This window comes from Heterodontus francisci, chromosome 1, assembly GCF_036365525.1.
Source record: "Heterodontus francisci isolate sHetFra1 chromosome 1, sHetFra1.hap1, whole genome shotgun sequence".
In the NCBI taxonomy this organism is placed as follows: Eukaryota; Metazoa; Chordata; class Chondrichthyes; order Heterodontiformes; family Heterodontidae; genus Heterodontus; species Heterodontus francisci.
In genome coordinates, this window is record NC_090371.1 from 194,745,988 (window position 1) to 194,758,068 (window position 12,081).

The 12,081-nt window shown below is 45.5% G+C and overlaps 1 protein-coding gene across 1 annotated transcript in view; it reads left to right on the forward strand.

Annotated features, from left to right (window-relative positions):
- Positions 1–12,081, forward strand: part of cpz (carboxypeptidase Z) — a 92,585-nt gene that overhangs the window by 387 nt on the left and 80,117 nt on the right. The gene's annotated exons all lie outside the window — the stretch shown is intronic.

A 12,081-nucleotide genomic window follows, 5' to 3' on the forward strand; every position in this document is an offset into this window, starting at 1 on the left:
TTAACTAATCACCAAATGTGCTCCACTGCACCTTTTTTACTCCAGTCATCAGTTCTGGGTGCTTGTTTAACATTGAAGTATTTATAGAACTTCAGTTTAAGTTTTGACTCTCATCTTTCGATGCTTTTGAAAGAATTTGCTCGCTAGACCTTACCCTGTAATATTGTGGTCTCTGATCTCAGACAAGGACTTTTACTGCTTCCATCAGACAGCACTATATGTGAAACATATGTATTACTCCCTGGGGGAATTAGACATCAGTTAAAAATGTGCAACTACCAAAGTTAAACATTCAACGTGGAGATTGTTATGACCTGCAACTTTTTGTTAGAGAAAATAAAAGTTAATGCGGAGTTTACACATAAATCTTCAAGATGATGTTTTTAAAAGTTGGATTGCTTGTGCCATCGTGGCGATTTTGCAACGCAGTTATCGCATTCCAGGAATATCTTTAAGAAATCCTTAGCTTTAACTTTGGTCCCCAGGAAAACGTATGTCACTTTTAAAGTGCACGCACTATCTGGATTAGTTGAAAGATCCAGTGTCCTAATAGGCGAAGCCAACGTGTCGTCACCACTGAAGTTACCTGCAACAACAAACGTGGATCGCTGTTATATTCGTACTCACATCTGGCAGGCAGAATTCCAGACACATCTGGGGAAAGTATAACAGGGATACTGCTCCATGTTTGCTTGCACCAGATAGCTGCTGGAGAAATTAGTTGAAGTCGCTGAGAGATGGTCCCTCCTGTGAGGAGCAAATAACAGCAGCTTGAGTGTCTACAGCATTGAAATAACAGTGATTTCCTATTGAATGAGAATGACTGAACTCACTATTATATCCATGCTAAAGACTGAAGCCTATACCTCATTTCTAGATGACTTTTGAGCGTTAAGGTGGAATAAACCAATATAGAAATTAACTAAGAGAATTGTATTTTCTGAATTAGTTATGAACAAACTAAACGTACATTACACTCTAGGTGCCAATAAATACTTCTATCGGGTCCCATGCGCTGCTTCACTTCGCAGCAGATCATGGTTTCCTGCTCTGTTCAAAAGCACAGAGTGCATTTATAAAACATGAAGTCAAAACGAAGCGAACAGATGGCACTTCGACATCCTCTTCCAAATTAAAATCAAACACTTCGGTTCTGCTTTGGTCTCCGAAGACTTTACTTAGAAAATTCCAGCTACGGTTAACAACGTTTCCTTTTGCTAGCTTCCCCTTATGGTAAATTGTTCAGAATTGAACAAAAACTGGCATAGTCTCTGCTGCCATCCAGTGACTGTAGGTTAAAAAGGTAACATTATGAGGACTTGGTATGATGTAACATTCCTGTGAGGCGCTAAACTCAGAATAGTTTCAATTATCACACAGAAAACAAACAAAAGAAAAATACTGTCGACTACTCGAAATCTGACATAAATGAAGGAAAATGCTGCAAATACTCTGCAGGTCTGGCAGCATCTGTAGAGTGATGAGTGGAATTTTATCTGCCAAAGAGAGGTGGGATTGGATGTGTGCAGGAGCTAAGTGTGGGAAACTCAACATGCTCCAGCTCTCTTCTGCATTTAGCAGATGGAATCATTTCCCCTTTAAAAATAATAGAGGGGCGGGACTATTTCCCCACACTGGCTGTCTGGGCACCTGCCTGGGACATCTTCGTGGAGGTGGCCAAGTAAGAGGCTGCCTCCGGGTCCGCCTTCCAATTTAGGATGGCAAGTGGGTTCCTGAGGCTGCAGGCCCAATCAGAGAGCCTGCAGTGTTGGAAGGACCAAGGCCCCACCAGCAGAGGTGGGCGTGGTCACTGGGGACCGCGAGGGCACCTCCATCTTGAGACGCCCTCTGAAGAGGTTTGAATTTTTGAAATATAATCTCTGGTCGCAGCTGCCAGGCCAAGCCTGTTAAATGGAAACCCCTCCACAGGAGGGCTGGCAGCTGCAGCTGTGACTCACTAATACCTGCTGCTCCAGTGGAGATGGTGGCGGTGGGGGGGTAAGAACAGGAGGCCTCAAGGGCCCCCTGGTCAGCCACTTGCAAGCTGCCTCCAGGCACCTACTGGACATGGCCCTCAGTGGGGGGCCTGACGGCATCGGAAAATCCCAATGGCATCCCCAATCAGCCCACAAATGGGCAGTTGATTATTCAAATTGGCTATCTGCCACTGCCGGTCATGACCTGCCTCTGGGAAGATAGCTCGGAGGCAGGAACACATCGAATTACTAACCCGAAACCAGAATATCTGAATTTCCTCCTGGTACTACTTCAAGCCACTGTTCAGCCTCAGCTGAAGTATTGTGTCCAGTTTTGGGTGCTGCATTTAAGGAAAAATGTGAAGGCATTGGAGGAAGTGCAGAAAAGTGCAGGAAGTGCAGGGCGGCACAGTGGCGCAGTGGTTAGCACCGCAGCCTCACAGCTCCAGGGGACCCGGGTTCGATTCCGGGTACTGCCTGTGTGGAGTTTGCAAGTTCTCCCTGTGTCTGCGTGGGTTTTCTCCGGGTGCTCCGGTTTCCTCCCACAAGCCAAAAGACTTGCAGGTTGATAGGTAAATTGGCCATTATAAATTGTCACTAGTATAGGTAGGTGGTAGGGAAATATAAGGACAGGCGGGGATGTTTGGTAGGAATATGGGATTAGTGTAGGATTAGTATGAATGGGTGGTTGATGTTCGGCACAGACTCGGTGGGCCGAAGGGCCTGTTTCAGTGCTGTATCTCTAATCTAATCTAATCTAAAAGATTCATGAGAATGGCTTCAGGAGGAGGAATTTCAGTTATGAAGATAGTTTGGAGAAGTTAGGACTGTCTTCCTTGGGGAAGAGAAGGCTGAGAGGTGATTTGATAGAGAAATTCAAAATCACGAGGGGTCTGGAAAGAGTAGATAGAGAGAGACTGTTCCCACTCGTGAAAGGATCAAGAACAAAAGGGCACAGATTTAAAATAATTGGTAAAAGAAGCAAAAGTGACATGAGGGAAAACTTTTTCACACAGCGAGTGGTTAGGATCTGGAATGCACTGCCTGAAAGTGTGGTGGAGGCAGGTTCAATCGAGGCATTCAAAAGGGAGTTAGATAGTTACCTAGAAAGAAAGAATGTACAGGGTTATAGGGAGAAGGCGGGGGGAATGGCACTAAGTGAATTGCTCACTCGGAGAGCCGGTGCCGACACAACGGGCCGAATGGCCTCTTTCTGTGATTCCGACTTACTGTTAAACAGAGAGGCCACTAATTTGCTTTAGATCCATGAGTCTAAAATAACAATTCTGTGGCCTGATGTGCAGACCATTTTATGCTGTTCTTCTTTGTCCCTCCTACTGCACTCTACTCCTTGGCCTTTCTTCATTCCCCAGCTGTCGCAGTGCTGCACTCTGCAGCACATGCTTTATGCCAAAATCAGACAATAGTCCCCAGACTACACTGAGCAATTTCATGAGAGGTTAGCTACTATATATTATTAGTCAAATAAATAATTCAGTGTGTGCAAGTACTTTTGTATCCTGATTAAAGCTTTAATGCACAATGTAATTTCCTTCCTCTGTATTTTCTTTGTATTTTTAGCAGAGTTTTCGTTTTCCACTGTCTATTTGGATGCAAACACACCATAACATACTCTGGAAACAATAAAAGTGTTCTTAGGCTGGAGTTTTATGCCCCCCCCCCCCCACAGGAGCGGCCGGTGGCAGTGGGGGACCATAAAATTGAGAGGGAGGCAGCGGGGGTGGGGGGGGGGGGGGGTTGCCGTTCCTGACATTTTCCCACTGCGCTGCCATTTTACCAGGGGTGGCAGCAATCAAGGCCCTTAAGTGGCCAACTATCTGCCACTTAAGAGCCTCCTCCCGCTGCTGCTGGTATTTTACCAGCGGCTGGCGGGTGCCTCAGGCCCCCAGAACACATCCAGGTAAAACCTGGTGGCCTCCTTGCGGGCTGTGGGGAGGGGGCCCTCCTGATCGGACACCCTATTCCCTACAGAGGGCTCCCTCCGAAGCCCCAACCAAGTCCTTCCCCCTCCGAACCGGCCCTCCCCCCCATTGCCTGCCAGGGCCTGGCCAATTGTCCCCGGCAGGGCCACAAAGACTTACCTACTTCCGAGGCCAGTGTCCATGATCCTGTTGTGGCTGGGTGCAGTCCCAGCAGTGGCCACTGCTCCCGGAGGTGCTGCTGGGACTGAGAGCTGCCGGCCCACTGATTCGCCGGCAGTTCATGGAGGCAGGACCTTCTGCCTCAGAGAGGTGGAAGTCCTGCCCAAGTCTAATAAAGGGCCTGTTCACGTTAAATCCTGGCGTGGCTCCCAGGCCCGGCGGAGGCGGGCTTTCCCTTGACTTTTTGGCCAATGAGCGGGGCCTCCCACCCAATGTAAAATTCCGGCTTTAGTTTCCTGATGTGTTTCTAGTTATTTGCATGGAAGAATTTACAAATATAATGTAACATTTTAATATTTATATACTGTCTTTCTCAATGTAACAGCTCTTTTTCTTCTTCTCCCTTTGCTGTTCTTACTTGTCTTTGTTCACTCACCCTGATTTGTGCTACTGGCATTTCTTTGCTTCACTTTCTTCCGTTGCCCTTCTTCTTGTTTCTGTGATGATGTACATTCTTATTCTCCAATATATGAAATTGATGGGCAGGAAAAGACCAGATAGTCCATCAAACGTACCTCACACCATAATGGCTGAAACATCATGATGAAACATTTCCACAATAGTGACCGCCCGTGCACCCTCTAATGCACATCTTTTTCGAAACAACAATGCTTTTTCATAACTTTGCAGCAGTCAACTATTTAAATTGTGCCATTTCTAAGCACACAGAAAGATAATCTATTACTAAACTAAAATATTTTTTACAGGTGAAGGCACAAGCATGTTATTGAGAGTCTAATGATTATGCCTAAGTCCATCTCTGCTCACAGTGTCGAATGCCTTGGTGAGGTTTACGAAAGTGACGTACAGGCCTTCGTTCTGCTCATGATACTTTTCTTGAAATAGTCTCAGTGCAAATTTTGCTCTGAGACCACACTGGCTGTCTGGGAGTTTTTCTTCCGCAATAGTAGTGTTACAACCAGGTGAGAAAGGTGTCTTGGGGTCCCTCTCAGCCTTCATCTGGTCTTACTGTAACAGGGTTGAATTTTAAACACACCGTGTTTTGAGCTCTCCCTTGGTGAATTCTTGTTCACCGCTTTCCAATTATAAGGCAAAGAAATGTACACAAACAGGCTTTCTTAGGTTTAAAGAAGTAAAGTAAAATTTATTAAATTTAAACTAAAAACTCTAGTTCGGTTAATGCCTACGGATACATGCCACGCCCCACACTAGCATGCATATGCAATACACGCATGCAAACAGAGACAGAAAAGAGCAGAAGAAAAATAAAGTGAAAAGATTTGAGGCAATATCTGAATAGTTTGTTATGGTTCTTCGAGCTCACTGTAGAGTCCTTTTGTAGGTTGATCTTGCTTTTCGTTGGGGCCCAGTAGTCTTCTTAAACCTTGCTTACTGTAGGAGACTTTTCTACCTTGGAGTTTCATGTGTCTTCAATTGATTCCGAAGCTGGTGAGAAAGAGATGGAGCAGGCAGAAGAGAGGTCTAGGAGCAAACAACTTTCTGCCAGTTCAAAACTCTGTCGCAAGTTCAAGTTCAAAAAACTCAGGTGGCCCAGCAAATTAGTCATGTGACTAACTGGTGTGACCATGTCCGTTTGTGTATTCGGCCATCTTAGCAGTCAATCTGGAATGCTAGCTCCTACACCTTCAATATCTGGTAATCAAAGTCCATTGTGGATTGAATGTGTCTTTTGTCCCTTTTTTGCACTCACTGTATGTATATATACAAATGTCTTTCCAGTCAAGGGTCTGGTGTGTTTTTTAAAGCAAGTTCTTCCTTTACTCCAGTAACAGTTTAAAAATCAATGTTCATGTGACGAAATTAATATGACTCATTCTTGGCAGGTGGGGCCCTGCATAACAGTAGGCGCAAGCCTGTTCAGAAATATTCCAGCCAGGATCTTCCCAGCTGTAGATGGGAGGGTGATCCCATGGTAGTTGGCACAGTCTGATTTTTCTCCTTTGTTTTTGTACAAAGTGATGATAATGGCATCTCGAAGATCCCGTGGAATCCTGCCCTGTTCCCAGCAGGCCATGAAAAACCATGGAGCTTGGTGTATAGGGCAGGGCTACCATGCTTCAAGGCTTTGGATGGAATTCCATAGGCTCTGGGGGCTTTGTTGTTCTTCATCTGGTTGATGGTGGTCACAGTTTCCTCCAGAGTTGGGCTCTCATCCAGTTCTTCTTTGATGGCTGTTGTATCATGCACTGTGTACTTGGTGCTGAAGAGAATTTCAGTGATCCAGGACTGACTCCTTGTCAGTGTGCAGGGTCTTGCCATCGGCGCTCATCAGGGGTTTTTGGGTTTTATATGTTGGTCCATAGACAGATTTTAGTGCTTTACAGAAACTTCTTATGTCACCAGTATCAGCATACAGTTGAGTTTTTTCTGTAAGTGTGACCCACTAGTCATTTTGGATGTTCCTCAGATTACATTGAAGGGTGCTGCTTGCTTGACGATAGGCTGTCTTTTTCTCTTGGCTGGCTGGCTGAGCCAGGTGAGCCTGATGAGCTGACCTTTTTGTTTTTAGCAGATCTTGAATTTCCTTGTCATTTTCATGAAACCAATCCCTATTTTTCTTGGTGCTGGGTCCGATGACCTCGTTGGAAGTATCAAGTACTGCAGCTTTGATGCAGAGATGGACTTGGAAAATCCTCGAAAAACTTGGATGTCCACCCAGGTTCCTGGCCATGTTGAAGCAGTTTCATGAAAATCAGTACGGACAAGTCAAGCAATCTTTCAAGTCCCTTTCATATCTCCAATGGCGTGAAGCAGGGATATGTGCTGGCCGCAACCCGATTCAGCATCTTTTTCAGCATGATGCTGCAGCAGGCAACGGAAAACCTTAAGGAGAGTGTTTACATACTTCTAGACTGATGGAGGCCTTTTCAACCTCAGGCGTTTTCAGGTTCACACAAAGACACAAGAAAAATTCACCCATGAACTTCTTTTAGCCGATGACTGTGTTCTCCTGGCCCACAGTCAGTCATACCTGCAACACATAACAACACATTTTTCCGAGGCGAGACAACTCTTCGGACTAAAAATCAGTCTAAAGAAAACTGAAGTCCTGCATCAGCCTGCACCCCAAGAAGAATATAAACCACCAAGCATTGTTGTCGAGGGAACCGAGCTGAATGCCATCAAGCAATTTACTTATTTGGGGAGCGTCATCTTGTTTGATGCCACCATATACAAGGAAGTGGACAATAGGCTCTCAAAAGTAAACAGTACATTCAGCAGACTGCACAAATGTGTGTGGAGCAACCACAGCCTCAGAGCACAGACCAAACTCAAAGTGTATAAAGTCATAGTCCTCACCACCCTTCTGTATGGCGCCGAGTTATGGGTCCTATACTGCCGTCATGTACGCCTTCTAGAGCACTTCCATCACCGCTGTCTCCGCAGCATCTTCAAGATCCACTGCCAGGACTGCATCACAAACATTGAAGTCCTGGAAACAGCCAACATCAACTAGCATCGAGACCATCCTCCTGCAAAGCCAACTGCATTGGGTGGGTCAGATTGCCTGAATGGATGACAGTCACCTCCCCAAGATCGTGTTGTATGGAGGGCTGACCATTGGTAGAAGGAACAGAGGGGGCCCCACGCAAACGTTTCAAGAGATAACTGAAGAAGTCCCTCTCTGTGTGGCACATTGACCATCACCAGTGGGAAGCGCAGGCCATAGATCATGATTCCTGGAGATGCTACATCAGGAGGGCTACAGACACCTTTGAGACTCAGCGAAGAACCAGCATGAAAGAGAAAATGAGGAGAAGGATAGATCCAATTGTCCCCAGCAGCAACTACACCTTCACTTGTACCCGCTGTGGGAGAATCTGCCGGTCACGGATAGGCCTGGCTAGCCACCAGCGGGCCTGCAGCCGATAACTACAACCTTCCCAAAATCTTCGTCCGTGAAGAAATGTCAAGAAGAATGATTATGCATCATTCAGATTTTGCTCTCTAGGTCAGGATGTCAAAAGATTCCTTTGATTGAATTGCAGCTTGCAACATGTTCCAACTTTCTTCTTCTTCTTTGGCCTCCTTGTCTCGAGAGACAATGCGTAACCATCGAGAGGTGGTCAGTGGTTTGTGGAGCAGTGCCAGGAGTGGCAACTCTAGAGTGACAGACTCTTCCACAGGCACTGCAGATAAAATTGGTTGTTGGGGCTGTTACACAGTTGGCTCTCCCCTTGCACTTCTGTCTTTTTTCCTGACAACTGCTAAGTCTCTTCGACTCGCCACTCTTTAGCCCCGCCTTTATGGCTGCCCGCCAGCTCTGGCGATCACTGGCAACTGACTCCCACGAGTTGTGGTCAATGTTACAGGATTTCATGTCGCGTTTGCAGACATCTTTAAAGCGGAGACATGGATGGCCGGTGCGTCTTGATACCAGTGACCGAGCTTGCTGTACAATGTGTCCTTGGGGATCCTGCCATCTTCCATGCGGCTCACATGGCCAAGCCATCTCAAGCGCCGCTGGCTCAGTAGGGTATATATGCTGGGGATGTTGGCCGCCTCGAGGACTTCTGCGTTAGAGATACGGTCCTGCCACCTGATGCCAAGGATTCTCCAGCGGCAGCGAAGATGGAATGAGATGAGACGTCGCTCTTGGCTGACATACGTTGTCCAGGCCTCGCTGCCGTAGAGCAAGGCACTGAGGATACAGGCTTGCAACACTCGGAATTTTGTGTTCCGTGTCAGTGCGCCATTTTCCCACACCCTCTTGGCCAGTCTGGACATAGCAGTGGCTGCCTTTCCCATGCGCTTGTTGATTTCTGCATCAAGAGACAGGTTACTGATGATAGTTGAGCCTAGGTAGGTGAACTCTTGAACTACTTCCAGAGCGTGGTCGCCGATATTGATGGATGGAGCATTTCTGATGTCCTGTCCCATGATGTTCGTTTTCTTGATGCTGATGGTTAGGCCAAATTCATTGCAGGCAGCCACAATCCTGTTGATGAGTCTCTGCAGACACTCTTCAGTGTGGGATGTTAATGCAGCATCGTCAGCAAAGAGAAGTTCCCTGATGAGGACTTTCTGTACTTTGGTCTTCGCTCTTAGACGGGCAAGGTTGAACAACCTGCCCCCTGATCTTGCATGGAGGAAAATTCCTTCTTCTGAAGACTTGAACCCATGTGAGAGCAGCAGTGAGAAGAAGATCCCAAACAGTGTATGTGCGAGAACACAGCCATGTTTCACGCCACTCAGGATAGGAAAGGGGTCTGATGAGGCACTGCTATGCTGAATTGTGCCTTTCATATTGTCATGGAATGAGGTGATGATACTAATTTATTAAATAAACAGTAATGAATGTTTATTTTTATCCCTGGAGGTATTTAGCATTACTGTTAAATTAAACAAGGATACAAAGTTAAAAATGGATATGGTTTACATTATAAAAGCAATGGAAAGAATGACACAAAGTTACAACACCACCATAAGACTTTGATTGCAGAAAATACTCTGAAGCTGAAGACTATATTACAGTCCACATCAAACTCTTAGAGAACAGGGTTCTATGCAACTGCATCATCAAACTATTTGTCTGAGCTGCTGGAGGTAAATTACATGCTTTGTTTTACTGCCTTTCAATAGTAATTCAATAATCTGTTAATAAACCAACATTCATCTCAGTAAGGAATTACTACAATATATTTTATAAAGCAATTCAGAAAAGTAGAAGAAATAAAAACTTGCATTTATATTACACCATTCACAACATCAGAATATCCCGAAGTGATTTACAGTCAGTTAAGTACTTTTCTAGGTGTAGTCAGTATTGCAATGTAGGAAGACACATCAGCCAATTTGCGCACAGCAAGCTCCCACAAACAGCAATGTGGTAATGACTACATAATCTCCTTTTAGTGAGATTGGTTGAGGAGTAAATATTGACCAGGACACCAGGGGGAACTAGCCTGCTCTTCCTCCAGATAGTACTGTGGGATCTTTTACATCCACCTGATGAGCAGATTGGGCCTCAGTTTAACATCTCATCCAAAAGACAACACCTCTGATAGTGTAGCACTCGCTCAGTACTACACTGCAATGTCTGCCTAGACTTTATGTTTTAAATTTGCATGGGACTTGAGCCCACAAATTTCTGACTCAGAAGTACCAACAGAGCCACAGCTGATACCTGGTGCTGATGGAAATAACACAATTCTTACAAAATGTCAGATGGCTATTCTTTTGATATTTGGATGCATTGTTCGATTGGGGAGTGTTCTGACTGAAAAGAAAGAGAAGGTGATGCTGTCAGTATAACTAAATTGTTTTGTTTGACTTCAGTGAGTCATGAGTCCCTTGCGTAAAAGCAGGTGCTCTTCAGAAGAGGCAGGTTATGAATCTCAGCTACTGAAAACTAGAATGAATGAACCAATGGACTTCACACTGGAGTAGCAGACTGACAGCTAATTAATGTATTTATTATACAAAACCTGCTAGTATAAACAAGCTTCATTAAATCATGTCATGTTAGCCTAGCTCATTGGGTTCTCTGGCTTCCTCCAAAGTAAGAACACTACCAGACATGCTCAGGGATATGCATATTTTCTGATAAACTGCACACAAAGCTGTGTGTGTAATGTTGGACAAAGCCAGGATGTTCATTGTACAGGTAGGATAACCTAGCTGATACATGTTGATTGTCTTAACAGCCTGGTGAGATGGAAACTCTTGTAGGTGGGTATAATTCACAGTTGTAATGCATGTCAGGATACATATTGGATTATGAGGTGTTGGGCAGAATTTTAACTGGCAAGGTCGGGGGGTGGGGGGGCGGGGTGGGAGGCTGGGTGGGTAGCTGGTTCAGGTATGGGCAGGGATTAAATCCCCCAAAAATGCCCAACGTGTTGGAAATCCAATATGATCACGCTCACTTTCGGCTTTTACGAGGATTGGGGAATGCTTTTGGAAATGTGCGGGAAACCCCCATGGAGCTGCCAGATCAGTGATTTATATATGTAAATATCCAATTATTGTGCCTTTAATCCAGAATTCTGGCTTGAACAGCCAGTGCACAGTTTTCCTGAGCAGTGTGGAACCTGCCAGGGTCAACAAAGTGAGAGCACAGCAGGGAGTCATTGATCAATGAAACTGACAGACTGGAAAGCCTTTCAGGAGTGAAACTGCAATAGCTGCTTCCCTACATATGTGAAACGCTTGTGCTCAAAGGACTGAGAGTGTGCTTTCACTGCTTTACAGGTAATTTCCAACATTTTGGAAGTCATTTCTCCAGCCTTGGACTTTGTCTGCTTTGATCTGCACTTCTCTGCTGTCAGCCTTCACTGTAGCAGGGGAGCAACTTATGCAGCTGTACCATGGTCCTCTGATAAGGAACAAGAGGAGCAGTCACATCAACACCAACACCAACAGTAGCAGGAGCAACAACAACAACAGCTGCCTTCTCTGCAGCCACATGCTGCTCCACAGGACAGAGGGGATGGACACAGAACTCCAGCTTGAAGGAGGTGATACCCCCAGCACAGGGTATGTAGACAAAGGATCATCTTCTTTGACATGATGGAGCAACAGTGTCTCAGGAGGCACAGGGTTCATGGCAGGTCAATGCTGACATCTATAGCCTCCTCGACAAGACCTCCTCCTAAGAGGGTCAGGTGGGCAAGCATTGCCAGTGGCTGTCAAGGTCACTGCAGCCCTGAATTATTTTCACCTCCAGATCCTTTCAGGGACCTGTGAATGATATCTCCAGGATCTCACAATCTGCAGCCAACAACTGCATCTCCCAGGAGATCAATGCCATGTTTGCCAGTGCTGCCATTTATGTTCACTTTGATACCATTGAGAGTACTCAGACACAGAAGGCTCTCGCATTTGCTGCAGTGGCTGGATTCCTACAGGCACAGTATCACGCTCACGCAAGGAGAAATTATGAACTATATAATGAACTTATGAAATAAATCGAAACAGACTTAAGGTGCACCAAAGTGGTCCAGATTCAGACTGATCAA